This window comes from Tachypleus tridentatus, chromosome 1 (genome assembly GCF_004210375.1).
Source record: "Tachypleus tridentatus isolate NWPU-2018 chromosome 1, ASM421037v1, whole genome shotgun sequence".
Classification (NCBI taxonomy): domain Eukaryota; kingdom Metazoa; phylum Arthropoda; class Merostomata; order Xiphosura; family Limulidae; genus Tachypleus; species Tachypleus tridentatus.
Window position 1 is genome coordinate 138,362,667 of NC_134825.1, and position 14,502 is coordinate 138,377,168.

A 14,502-nucleotide genomic window follows, 5' to 3' on the forward strand; every position below is an offset into this window, starting at 1 on the left:
TCCATGCATTAAGCCAAGTAATCTTCAGGAGAAAAGCGGTTATTATTTTTAAAAACTATAAAGACACAAGTGCAACTAGAAAAACATCGACTTAACGGTTTTCTGGACTGACTACATGTTATGCAAAAATTGCGTAGAATTTTGAAAAAAAATTTGCTTTAAAATGAGATGGTACAAAATGTATGTCATGCCTACATGCCACAATATCATTTTACATTGATGTAACAGACTATGTTTATTCTGACTTTGAAAAACGTATTTTATCTTAATAGGTAAAAAAATTCTAAATTTCACAAAAACAGTGCGAGCTCAATTTTTACCAAAACATCTTTATTTATTCAAATTTATTTAATAAACTGAAATGGAAAAATAATTCATTGTTATTATTATTGTTCATTTTTATTTTAAAAGGTACTTTGAACGTTATTTTTATCATGCCCGGCATGGCCAGGTGGTTAAGGCACTTGACTCGTAATCTGAAGGTCGCGAGTTCTCGAACCCCAGTCCAAACATACTCATCCTTTGATCCGTGGGGGTGTTAAATGTTATGGTCAATCCCACTATTCGTAAGTAAAAGAGTACCCCAAAGGTTGGCGGTGAGTAGTGATGACTAGTTGCCTTCCATCTAGTCTTACACTGCTAAATTAGGGACGAGATAGCTTTCGTGTAGTTTTGCGCGAAATTTAAAACAAACTTTCATCTTAATGAAGTAGTTCGTATTTATTTAGCTCTTCTTAAGATGAACTTATTTGGAATGGCAATGTTTTTTAGTTTAATTGTTGCTGACTATTAATGAGGTTTAATTTATCAAGGATAGTAAAAAACACATTTGTATTTATTACTACTTGAAAGCATGTTAAAACTGAAATATGCGTTTTAACTTTTTATTCTTTGTCTAATAAATGTTTAGTAAGATTTGTTTTATGATTATATTATATATGAAATATGAAGCATAAATAAAATAATAAATATCGTCATCTTTGGATGTGGATTTGGGCGTGGCTTGGATGTTATCTTGGACATTTAGGATATGTAGATCAGGATTAGACACATTACTGTTAAATACACTTCTTGTTTTTAACTACAACTCCCTCATCAGAGACACAGTGGTATGTCTGCGACCTAACAACGCTAGAAACCGGGTTTCGATTCCCCCTGGTGGGCAGAGCACAAATTGTCTATTGTGTAGCTTTGTGCTTAAGTTCGAATAAACAGAGCAACTGAAAGTGTGGTATAAATCATGAAGGTCAATTTTGCTATTCATTTCAAAAAGCTTGACAAAGCGTTTATGGTGGCAAGTGACGCTGGATGTCTGCTCTTTTTCTAGTTATTAGTACAAATTGTACCTAAACAGTACTGGGTCAAAATTGTGTCTGTTTAACCCATAACCTTGCTTCCTGAGTCAATGAGCTACAAACTTTGAAATGCTCACGTCACAGAGGTCACATCGGCTTGTTCTTTGACACACACACAAACATATATTACTTCGTATTTTCAGAAGTCGACCATGAATATTTGTATTCTTTGTGTATTTATTATTTAAGGTGTATATCATTCTTGGTCGACTTTTCGTCGTAGTAAACGATTCAGTCGATGTTTTTGTTGTTTTTTTTCACAAATGCTTTAACACATGCTTGAACAATAAATAAATTAGTAATACATTGTATATCTTTTCTTATAGGGTCCGTACTTCTGGGTCCCCCTGTGTAGTACTTCTATAAAAATGTTAAATGTGATGATGAGATTCTTATTATTTATATTTTTTTGTGTATAATTTCTCAGGATGCTTGTAGATATCAAAGTTAATGAGATTTTTAAGTGCATTTTGTTTTTCAAAGTCAAATAGCATTATTTTGTCGTAGAATGTTAAAGTTTATAGTTGTAACTACATTTCGCGATCACACTAGCAATACTATTTTAAATTAGTTGAGTTGTTTGGAGGACAAATCTGATTGTGGTAATATTCTCACAGTTGGACATACGTTTTCAGATCGCATAATTAGCTATGTGGTTGGTCATTTTAAATTTGTTAGGAAATGCACTTTAAACGCACAGCGAATGAAATTAATATAAGGTAATCTATAAACACCCTGCTCTTTAACTATAGCCCACAGTGAGTTGTACTAAAGTTGTTGAGCTGTACCTTGCTTAAGGCAGTAAATGTCAATTTGTTTTTGTTTTTTCAAATTGTTCATATGCAACTCAACGGCCAATCAAATGAGAAAGTGAGCGTTTCCTTCAGTTTAAAATAATTGTCTGAAAGGCCCGTTCGAATCCTCATCGCACCAAACATGCTCGCCCTTTCAGCCGTGAGGGCGTTATAATATTCAATCAATCCCATTATTCGTTGGTAAAAGAGTAACCCAAGAGTTGGCGGTGTGTGGCGATGACTAGCTGCCTTCCCTCTAGTCTTACACTGCTAAATTAGGGACGGCTAGCGCAGATAGCCCTCTTGTAACTTTGTGCGAAATTCAAAAACGAACAAACACAAATACAAATGTACATAATAAAGCCAATTTTTAATACACTACAATTACAGTTAACACAAGCACCGGCAGAAAAACATTACATTATTCTGCGTAATGGAAGAATACGGTCCGATTACATCTTAATATAGGATTAAGCATTACGGATTGAGAAATCGGTCGTGATTTTTAATTATGATGCTGCTATACAAATTATTTACAAACCACTTAGTTAAAAAATGGAGAGAGTAGTTTTATATCAGTATATTTACACACAATTTATCTTTATTTTTCATTGATTCAAATGTTTACATTTTTGAAACAATTCCACCATTTTCTTGTAAACAATTAAGTGTCAGATTATTTTGTTCACAAAACGACCGCAAGATGTAACTCTAAAACGTCTGTTATTCTTGTATCATATTAAAACGCTTACAAAATAGGAAATTAAAGTACAAATGAATATAAATAAATATATAATATATAACTACTATATAATTTTATTATTAACCCGTTTTGGTAAAATATGCTCAAATATTCTATATTAGAATAAGGTTCTTAAGATTGTGTTCATTCGTATATGTATGACAATTTATAATTCACGTATTTTATAATTCCCTTTACCGTTTGACAGGAAACCAGCAAACCAGCTGCAGAGCCTGATATCTGTGGATTTCCTACCGTTCACCGTCAACAACGGAGTGAAGTCTTTCTCAGAACTTTGATCTTATTCTGCTCATATACATACAATATAATTCTCAAAATATTGGTTACCAATCAATTTATATGATTCCATTATTGCAAAGTCGTTTAACGTATGTAAGAGGAATGTTCATTCAGAGACAGTCTGAATTTTGCTGATTTAGTTATACATTGAAACACATTCCATGAAAATGAAACGTATTATATTGATTCAAGTTCTAATAGAAGCATCTCGTACATCTGTGAATGTGTGTCGTAAATAAATTCTCCTTGTTGCTTAAATAAAATTAATCTATAGCTTCAACACTATTGGTTTACTTTAAAGGCATTTATTATTGTTTTTCTATTGCATGATTTTTGAAAATTCAAAAGGAACTTAAAAGTGTTATTCATCTCGCTTATTTATCCAACAACGTTTCACTTAATCGATTTTTCTGTTGTGCGTTGTTAAGTAATGTTAAAAAGAGGGTTCGTATTAAAATTTCTTCTGATTATGTACACTGATTCTTACTTGGCCAGGTAACTTGCTAATAATATTTTACTGAGCTATAATAAGTATTAAAATTATGCTAGATCTTACCACTTTTTGTTTAGCTCGTGTTATCTCTAGAACGTAGCAAGTAGACACAATTAGTTATTTTGATTAAAAGTAAATATTACATCCTTTAAACTCTAAATATATATATACATATATATATGAGAAGTTTATTACAATTACTTTTACTATGTATGGTTGGCTATTTAGTTTTTTTAAAACGTTGTTGTTATTTAACACATGAAATTTAGTTGGGTCCAAACCTTCCTTGAAAGTGGCCAAGTGTCACAACAATAGAGATTACGTTCTTTAAAAAAATAATGCAGAATATTCTGGAAATATATTTGTTATAAACAACCTCAAGATACCAAAGGACACGTTAAACCCTTTCAGCATAAGTTTTGGTTTCAATTATTAGAAGAGCAAATTTCAAATACAGTATATTCGATTTCGAAAAGTACACGTCTTACATGATATTATGAATTACACGAAATCTGAAAAAAATCATCCACTAGTTTACTTTATAACATTAATTGTATCTTGTTTCCAAAAAGTTGCATCTTTGTTGTGAGAATGTTGTTAAAGCCAAATGATAATATGGTTGTATTGGTGATAAAAATCACGTGGTGTTATTACAGCGCATCTTTAAAACAGCTATATGTGTTAAATATAACATCTTTGTTGTCTAATAAAACCAAGAATTTGTCTTATGTTTGTTTCATTTGCACAATACTAATATATTTATAGCAGAATAAAGGAATTTTACCACGTAACGCACACGTGATGAAATATTTTCGAATAATGGTTATCTGTGTTAACGACAAGTTGTTTTGACAACTGAGCAGAGGGAATGTAGCCAATCAACTGCACCATGCTATCCATGCTAAGGAAATGACTCTCTTAGAATGCGCACAGAGTTTAATTATAAACTGAGAGGAAATATTTTGTAATATATTAATTCGAACCCAGTACTTCATCACCCACAATTCATATTCTAACACAGAACCAATCCATGGTCCAAAACAATCAGTACAAAGCTGTAAGAGAAATTTTTTAATGTCATGTTTATTTTCTGCCCTAGAGTTTCAGTTTAAATTGTAATAAAAAACTTAAAATATCGATATAATTATAATATACATATGTTTAAAGAGTGGAAATAAAACGTCATAAATAAAAATTAAAACTGGAATAAGTGATAATGTTGTTGAATTATCATAGATGGGGACTTAAGTAACCAACTCCAACGATGTATTACTTTTTAACAGATAGCCCTTGTGTAGCTTTGCGCGAAATTAAAAAAAACAAACAAACTTTCTAACAGAGAAAAATTAATACTGGGAAACAAACCAGTTGCCAGAATTAATTATGTATGTCATTAAACCATCAGAAATGTAAGAAAGTTCACCACAATTAACTTCATAAACAAATGTATGTTGATAACCGTATAGTTACAACTAAAGAATTTATAGTTGAAAGCATGTACACCGAAGAATATTTTTCCTGCGTGAATGTAAAGTAGAAACATCGATTTCTATATAGAAGTGATAAGATACACTACTGTATTCAGAATTTAAAAAAAAATTTCTTGCAGCACTCTAATCGTGTCGAAAGTTGATTATTTAACAGATTTACTCTAAAGTTTGTCCGGGACGTTAATGAAGCACTAAATGTCTAGTCATAAATTTACTAATCATCACTTCTTTTAACATCGTCGTCTTATTCGTATTTCCTTAACAATTAAATTATAAAATAATTAAAGTGTATCTCATTAGTCAAAGCAAAATCAATGTTGTTGTTTTTTTCATTTTAGTGCGAGGCATCGAACATGATTTCTCCACGTCGTTGGAAAGTTGTAATATTTCTCTTCTCTTTATTATTCCTAAACATGTTATGAAATTTCTGATATTACGATAAGTTCGTGGCAGGTTATAGATTTTTTAAAACTAACTACCAATATTCTGTATACTGACACAGATAAACATATGTTCGATTGTAATAACTAGTAAGAAGAGAATACGTTATGGAGATAACAATTCAAATACGTTTGTTTTTTGGATTTCGCACAAAGCTACTCGAGGACTCTCTGTGCCAGCCGTCCCTCATTTAGTAGTGGAAGACTAGAGAGAAGGCAGCTAGTCATCACCACCCACCGCCAACTCTTGGGCTACTCTTTTACCAACGAATAATGGGATTGACCATCACATTATAACGCCCCTACGGCTGAAAGGGCGAGTATGTTTGGCGCGACGGGGATGCGAACCCGCGACCCTCAGATTACGAGTCGCACGTCTTAACACGCTTGGCCATGCCGGGCCGTAGGACTATTTGTAATTAATTGTTAAGAGCAATGACAACTGGTTTGAATTTCGCGCGAAGCTACACAAGAGTTATCTGCGCTAGCTGTCCCTAATTTAGCAGTGTAAGACTAGAGGGAAAGCAGCTAGGCATCACCATCCACCGCCAACTCTTGGGATACAGTTTTACAAACGAATAGTAGGATTCACCATCACATTATAACGCCCCCACGGCTGAAAAAGCGAGCATATTTGGTGCGTCAGGGAATCGAACCCACGACCCTCAGATTACGAGTCGAACACCTTAATCCACCTGGCCATAATGATAATTAATATATATAACACTATATATAAAACTAAAAGGTTATGTCATCTTTTATGTATCTTTCGTCAACTTTCATATAACGTTTTGCAAAAATATAGAAGATCTAAAAGAACACATTTCGGTACGTCAGATTAATCAAAATGACCAACTTTTGTTTATTTACCCAAAGTGCAACTTATTCAACACTGAAAAAGTAAAAAAAAACAACCATTTAAACATTACTGGAATTTTAAAGAACAGGATATGAACCTTTGTTGAATAAGGATGAAAACAAGTTTCAAAATGGGAACTTATGTAATAAAAAGGCACAAGTAAGTAACAAAAGTTCGACTTATAATCGAAAATAATAGATGCAAACAGCTAATAAAAGATCATCTGCATGTGTGCAAAAGATATAGAGGTAACTAAATGTTGACTCAAGTTTGAAAGATATAATAAAGATCAAATTTTTGTTGCAAAAAGGTCTACTTTGATTGTAAAGCGACGTAAAATAAGTACCTAAAGTTTAACTTTTAACAGCCAATGTAAATGAGGAAGTCAGATCAACCAATATTGTTCTTAAGACTAATGTTTTATTGGATATACTTCTTTTGAAAAAAAAAAATCTTGTCACATTAAAGTGATGTTATGAATACACATTGATGTAAACCTCAGGGTTTTCCTAGTGTGTAGTTGAAAAATATTATAGCGGTTTAAAATTCACTCATATAAATAAGTGGATAAATAAGAAAAAAAAATTAACATTATAAAATTCCATTCCAAGGTTGATAGATTAGTGCATTTGCTAAACTATTCTTCATATTTTAGTTAAGGCACTCGACTCGTAATCTGAGGGTCGCGGGTTCGAATTCATCAAACATGCTCACCCTTTCAGCCCTGGGTCATTATAATGGGACGTGAAGCCCAAGAGTTGGCGGTGGGTAGTGATGACTAGCTACCTTCCTTCTAGTCTTACACTGCTAAATTAGGGACGGCTAGCGCAGATAGCCCTCGTGTAGTTTTGCGCGAAATTCAAAACAAACCAACTCCTCTAATTTTACAATGTTAAATTTGGGACAGTGAGCGTAGACAGCCCTCATACAGCATGGCGAAAAACAAAATAAATTCAAAAAACAAACAAACAGCTCAGAAACTAGTATATGGCATACTAAGAAACGCAAAAAAATAGTAAACAAAGATATACTGTAGCAGGCATGCCCGTATTTCATGGGTTCTCGGGAGAGATTGAAAAGGAAAAGAAAAAGAAGGGGAAGAAAAAGAAAAAAATTAAAGAAAAACGAAAAAAAAGCAAAAATATATGAAAAAAATAGGGAAGAAGTATGGATCGAGAGATCACCGTAAGAGTATTAAGATTTGGCTTTTGTTTTTTTATACACTCATTTTTTACCGTCGGAGCGCGAGCGCACGCATTTCAGTTGAATAATCAATATATGGAATAAATATTTTTAAATATTATATTATTCATTTCATTGATTTTCCCCACATTTTTGGACTAATCAGTTTTTTACTTTTTCTGTTCTAGGTCTTTTTCGCAATAAGTACAAAGATGCTGGAAAAAATACATGCAAGAATGTATAGCGACAATGGCTATAAAAACAGACATATTCAAAACTTTCATAGTCATATGTTGAAGACCGGTAGAGGTCCAAAGTTCTTTGAAATCGTATCAAAACCACAAAAGAAGATATGTATTTTTTGTTCTGCACCATCTACATCATCACTCGCGATGGAAATCAAAACTAATGAACGGTCAGTAGAAGTAGAGATTGATTCAAACTCTCAAGAAATTAGTTAGACTGACCCAGTTTTGACAAAAGTCAAAAGCACTGTTTCAAAAGAGGCACACGATTTTCAGGAAGAAACTTTTCTGGAAGAGGTGGAATCTATTATAGTAAATTCTGATTCGTCCAGTGACGATTTAGAAGATGATCTAAATGAAACTCTTCGGAAAAAGCATTCGGCAGAAAAAATTAGTGGTTTAAAATATACGGATTCACATCAACCACAACTTTCAGAATTCCAATCTCTGATTATCTAAAGAATTCGCTGATCATTTCAAGCTAAGTGATTAAAGAATTATTTTGGATATCGTATCATCAAAATTTTGATTCTGCGACTTGTTACTCTTGTGAGAAGTTTGCTCCAAAATCTTATAAGAGATTTACATTTGTTAAATGGTCAAACCAGAAAAACTTCAAAAACACGCTAAAAGTGTAAGCCATCAAAATTCAATGACAGCATGGATTCATTCAAAAGCAACAAAAATTCGTCAGAGCTCTGTACTAGTTCAAGCCAAAAAACAAAGTGAAAATGAAATATAACTAAATCGGCTTTATCTTTCACAAATGATAGAAACATTCATTTTTCTTGCTAAGCAAAACATTGCCATTAGGGGTGACCATGAAATCATCTTTATGCGGGTGATTCTCCTGATGTAACTTAAGGGAATTTTCTTGAACTTTTGCACCTGTAGAGTAAGAATCTTCCTTAGTTTAAGGAAAAGTTCACAAAGCTTGTTGGCCTACATAAACAATGGCTGAATTGGGATATTCAAAATGAAATTTTGAATCTGGTTGCGATAAACGTGAGAAAATTAATAACCAATGAAGTAAAATCCAATGGTTTTTATTCCGTCATCGCAAATGAAACTATAGATGTCAGTCTCGACGACCAACTTTCTCTCTGCCTCCGTTATGTTTCAGAAGGTATCTTTAAAGAAAAGTTCTTAAACTTCTTGTTGACGAAATCAATGAAAGTTTAATCCCTTTTTGAATTGATTTCAGAAAATTTAGTGATAGTTGACCAAGGATACGAAGGCGCTAGTAACATGAAAAGTGAATACGCCGGGCTTCAAAATATAATCAAGACTAAACCCCAAAATTAATTTATGTCCATTGTTTTGGTCTCTTGCTTAATCTTGCTGTTCAAAAATACCCTAAAGAAAACTCAATCACTGAGAAACACTCTAGGCACAATACAATCAATTTATTCTTTTGACGAGAAAAGTTCCAAGCGTCACCAAATTTTTCAGGATATTCAAAAAAATTGCGGAGAGAAAGCCATTATACTTCAGTCTCAGAGTGTGATCCGATGGGTCTTAAGACATACCCTATAGTTCTCGCCCTTATTAAAATTCTTTCAAACGATCCCAGGACTTCGGCCACTGGTAAAGGCCTTTTACTTTCAATCTGTGACTAGTCTTGGAAAAAACTTTAAGTGAAATTTCATCTTTGTCAACTTACCTTCAATCAGTAAAATATGGATGTCTTTTGGGGGAGCAAATCTGCTGATGCGACAATCAATAACCTTAAATCACTATAGACAAACGAAATTTTTCGAAGCTTTGAAACGAAGCAACTAATTTGATGAAAGACATAAGAAAAATAATTAAGGAAGAACAAGATATCAGTTTCAAAGAATTGACCATTCCTCACTACCTAATACTGACAGAACATGCCTTAGAAGCTGGATTTGCATCTGTTACTGCAGATTTTGATAATCCAACCTCTTATGCAAGACACGCCATTTTCTTTCTCACTGCTCAAGCTTTTAAAGAGCAAATTCAAACTAGTTTCGATTAAAATGATCAAAATATTCTTTTTGGTCTCTCTTCCGTCATAATGCAATCGGAAAAAGAGCGTGCTACAGATGAGGTATCATTGCTTTGTGACTTATACGGGCTGAATGAGAATCGATTATCTTCAGAAAGAAAGATTGTGGTTGGTCTTCTCGATCAAGAAAACAAATTTCCCATTTGTCTTCTGGATATAATTTGTCAAAATGGATTTATGGGAACGGCATCCCTCAACTCTTTCCAACTTCTTTTCAGTTGGCGCAAATATTCAACACTGTTTCAGCAACATCCTGTTTTGCAGAAAGATCATTCTCTGCTTTACACCGAATCAAAATTTACTTCAATTTTTAGCTGAATTAAATTATACTAAAGATAGTGTTCCTATTTTGGATTGAAATAAATAAAAATGTCCTTTTTTCTTTATTATTGGTCAGAAAGTTTCAAATTTGTTTCCTTCAGAGTTTGAACTGTTAAACATTTCATATTTATTTTCTGCATTTATTTTATTGCCAACAATTGAAGTTAGAGTCCAATGAAAGTAAAGTAACAAATCACCACTCTTGTCATTAGACTATTTACGTGTTACCATAATACAACACTCTAGAGAGCAACAAAGCATGGGCACAGAAGTAAGTGAACTTGACCTCTTCTCCGAGAACACGATGTGGAATTTATCAGCTTATGCATTTTACAGCTCCCCCAGTGACACAGCGGTATGCCTGCAGACGTATGCTGCTAGAGACTGGCTTTCGATATCAGTGGTGGACGGAGCACAGATAGTCCTTTTTGTAGCTTTGTGCTTAAATACAAACAAACAAAAACATCCTACAGCATTTCCAATGAAAATTCTCCAGAGTAATAAGATTATATTTTGAATCTGTGAAAATGTTTATTAAAGTATATGGTTCAAAAGCGATCCAATAAACACTGCAAATGTTTAAATATTAATCATCTTTCTGGGATGTTTGGAATTTAGCAGTATACTATTCATGCATAGAAATATAACTGTTGTATCGAAAGCCCGTATAAAGGAAGAGAACGAAGACATTGACTTTGATCTGGAAAATCGATGCACTCGTTATTACAATATTTATTGTTTTATTATAAATCGTAGAAAAAAGAAAGAAACTAAAAAGCTCTGTTATTAATGGAGCAGTAATCATTAATCGAGATCCTACTACTAAATAATTTGCTAATACTAACAGTAAAAAGCAAGAATTCCTGCACAGTCACTTAAAACAATCATCACACTTGCCCAAAGATGGCAGAAGATGATAAGGCCTTTATGTTTAGAGGGAGCAATTAAGGTATGAAATATACTCAGTACTAGTTCTATAATACACGTATGTAATATTATTCAAGAGGATAATTATTATTCCAAGATCTTATTCTAATTGAGAACACGATTGTTTCACATCAAGAATGTGCTAATATTGTCAATTGTATGAACTAAGCCAGATGTACATTAATTTATTAAACAGGTACATATAGTAAGTCTGAAAGATAATGGTTATTTGAAACTAATGAAAAATTGTTCCATATACAGCAAGGGATAAGTTTGTCCTCAAGGTTTAGAGGTAAAACTTAGATACACAGTTGTTGAAATAAATATATAAAAGTACGTGTGTGTGTGTTTTCTTTTAGTAAATCCACATCGAACTATCTGCTGAGCCCAATGAGGTGAATCGAACCCATGATTTTAGCGTTGTAAATCCATAGAATTATCTCTGTACAAGCGGAGGGGAAATAAAAGTGTCCTATTCATAAGACTTAATAACAAATGAGGAGGTAAGATTATTTAAGGAATTAGAAACTAACATTGAGACAAATTACGAAAATTTTCTAAGGAAGAGGAAGTTAACATATAAAAACTGACAGTTTTGTTGCTGTTAACAAACACTATGCTTAATAATTGTTTTAGTAAATATACTGTTATGTCAATCACTTGAAAAGCTATTAGTTCTCAATTTGTTAAAACTTTTTGACGTAGCGATAGTTTAAAAAAGAGAGAATACTGAAGCATATAATAGAAACCTTACATACTCTGAGGCAAATAAAATAGTCGAATTAAATAATCTAGAAAGACAACGGTAAACTAGGAAGTAGCTGAATCAAGTAGTTAAATGGTAAAATTCTCTAAAGTAAATATCCAGCTGAGGGATGGGTAATTATAAAATGCATCACTTAATCAAAATTATTTGGCAAAATGTAATAAGGTTTAGAATAATTGGTGGTTAGATCATTTTTAAGAAATAAGAAAGAAAGAAGGAAATGGTAGAAATTGAAACTACTTGAAATAAGAAGAAAAGCAATAAAACAGTAATAAGCCAATGAACACTAGGTACTTAAAAGTGCTTAATAGAGAATCATGTGAACAAGTCAAACATTTGAAAAACTGACATGAAATTTGATGTCAGGAACTGAACTACAGCCACAATGGTGAACCGAAAATCACGAGGACGAATGACTATGATAAAAATTGTGTATGTAGTGCAGGTAAATGTGATAATTAGAGTAAGAAAAATAATGTATTTAGTTTCTTGATTTTGTTTTAAATTACAGAATACCTAAATAAAGAATGTTATAGCAGAAACTGAAATATTCAATGTAGCATAAGTGTCCATGGTAAAGGAACTACCTCTCAAATCATGAATCCAATCTTGGTTGTATCTGTTCAAGCCACCTTATTCTAAAATACATTTGCCTTTCTAATGATTGATGACAAGATGAATGAACAGTGACGATCCTTCATAACCCAGAGTAAGAATATTGTGAATACCATTATTATAATTTTTTTTTTTCATTTTAATTGATATCAACCAGAGATGTACCAAATATATACTAATGGCATTGAAAAATCAAGGTTTCTGAGTACTTTGATAAGATACCATGTATCAATGTAGAGAGTAATGGTTGTCCATTCTAACAACAGATAATCATATCATACTTCGTGTGTTCCTATCATGATACTGTATTTGCACTATATTGTTGGTTGAAAACTTCACCAAGTTATAGCCTTGCAGAGAAGAATTTGAAATTGGATACGAAAGACAAGCAAAGATTTTTATATAAAGTGTTAAAGTTAAGTTACTATCAGTAAACTCCTATCTAACTATGTGTTCATGGCCTAACTATTCTGGATATCGATATTGAAATATGCAAAAGACTATCTAGCATTACAAATATTCTGGCATTTAAAAAAGGTATATATTTACTTACCCTTCTATAAACTAAGAAGAAGGTAAAAATGATTAATGTCGCAACAGATCAGGTGAGAGCTTGATTCTGATTTCCTTCTATTTCTTGTTTTCAAACTTCAATAAAATATTTTTGTTTTATGACATCTAATGTCACATTTATGCAAGAGTAAACACATTAATCTTTTATCGCTAAGGCTCTTTGTTTCTGAAATGGGATAGTTGAATGAAATTAATTATTCAATACATCCCCTACTCCATGTCACGATTGCCATCGACTTCCAGCATAATAAGGTAATTTATGTCCTATCTGATAATCATAATATGAGCTATATATGGTTAGATCAAGAAAATAAGACACTCTTTCATAGGTACTTTTGACAGTAAAAATGGAGTATTGTGATGATCCTATATCTCTCTTGTTCAAAAGTTATAGGTTGACTCCTGTTTGTCTTTTATATCAGTGTGAATGGTCTTAAAACGTTATTTAGGAATATATCTCAGGACGACTGGTGTTGGTATTAACAGTTACTAATAAAGTAGAGAACAACGTTTCATCTTCCTAGGCCATCTTCAGGTTAACAATATTAATTCTGACTCACAAAAAGAATCACGTAATTTACTGCGATCAAGTCACCAGAATGGTGGTCAAACCTCATTATTCAATTAGAGTATCCTAGAGTTGACAGTAAATACTTGTATTGAATAAAAGGTTTCGTCGGCGTCGATTATATAAGATATTATGTGGTTGGCTTATTGTTGTACATTCTTCTTTAATTTCATGCATAAGTCCTTAAAATTACTTATTTTGTTCTTAGGATTACATTATTTTTCTGTAGAGAAAGCATTTGTTCCTTAATATTTTATAACATAGGTTGTTGTGGGTATTTTTAACGTTTTCCTCTATTTTTGTACAATATATGAATTTATATATATATATATGCAACCCTGGATAAAAGTGATATATAAGAAACATGAATTTAAATTACATAAGGAATAAATGAAACGTATAATTTTTAGTTTATTAAGCAAGTATTATGTATTAATCTACTTGTTTTTTACTTACAAAATTCTCTTTAAAAATATTTAAATTTCACACAAATAATAATAAAAAAGAATTTGACAAATTTCAAAATATGGCAAGCAAACCTATTAGGAAGACTTTTTGTTACTCATAATATTCAAATGTCCGACGAATGGTTTTTAACTTCACGTTACGTGAATAAATGTAGCAGTAGTATTGGTAGTATTAAGAATCTTGGGTGTTATAATTTAAGTGTTTTCAATTAGCGTAACTACTTTTGTTATATAAAGATTACTTAATTTTTTATATTGTGTAGTAAGGGTTCATTGCTAGCGAACGAAATTCGTCTGATAGCCCTTATCTTATTTAAAAATTAATGATGAAAA

General features: G+C 32.2%; 2 protein-coding genes across 7 annotated transcripts in view; both read left to right on the top strand.

The window, feature by feature from the left end:
* Positions 1-4,412, top strand: part of LOC143225330 (uncharacterized) — a 31,840-nt gene extending 27,428 nt beyond the window's left edge. For all 5 annotated transcript variants that reach the window (XR_013013795.1, XR_013013799.1, XR_013013796.1 and 2 more), the window contains one exon: positions 3,100-4,412. The gene's annotated coding sequence lies outside the window, so the exon portion shown is untranslated. The remainder of the gene's footprint in view (positions 1-3,099) is intronic.
* A 9,817-nt stretch (positions 4,413-14,229) lies between these two features.
* The window catches only part of LOC143225350 (E3 ubiquitin-protein ligase RNF185-like), an 83,978-nt gene continuing 83,705 nt past the window's right edge, over positions 14,230-14,502 (top strand). The window contains exon 1 of one of the 2 annotated variants that reach the window (XM_076454593.1): positions 14,230-14,502. The gene's annotated coding sequence lies outside the window, so the exon portion shown is untranslated. The other variant, XM_076454604.1, reaches the window with a different exon arrangement.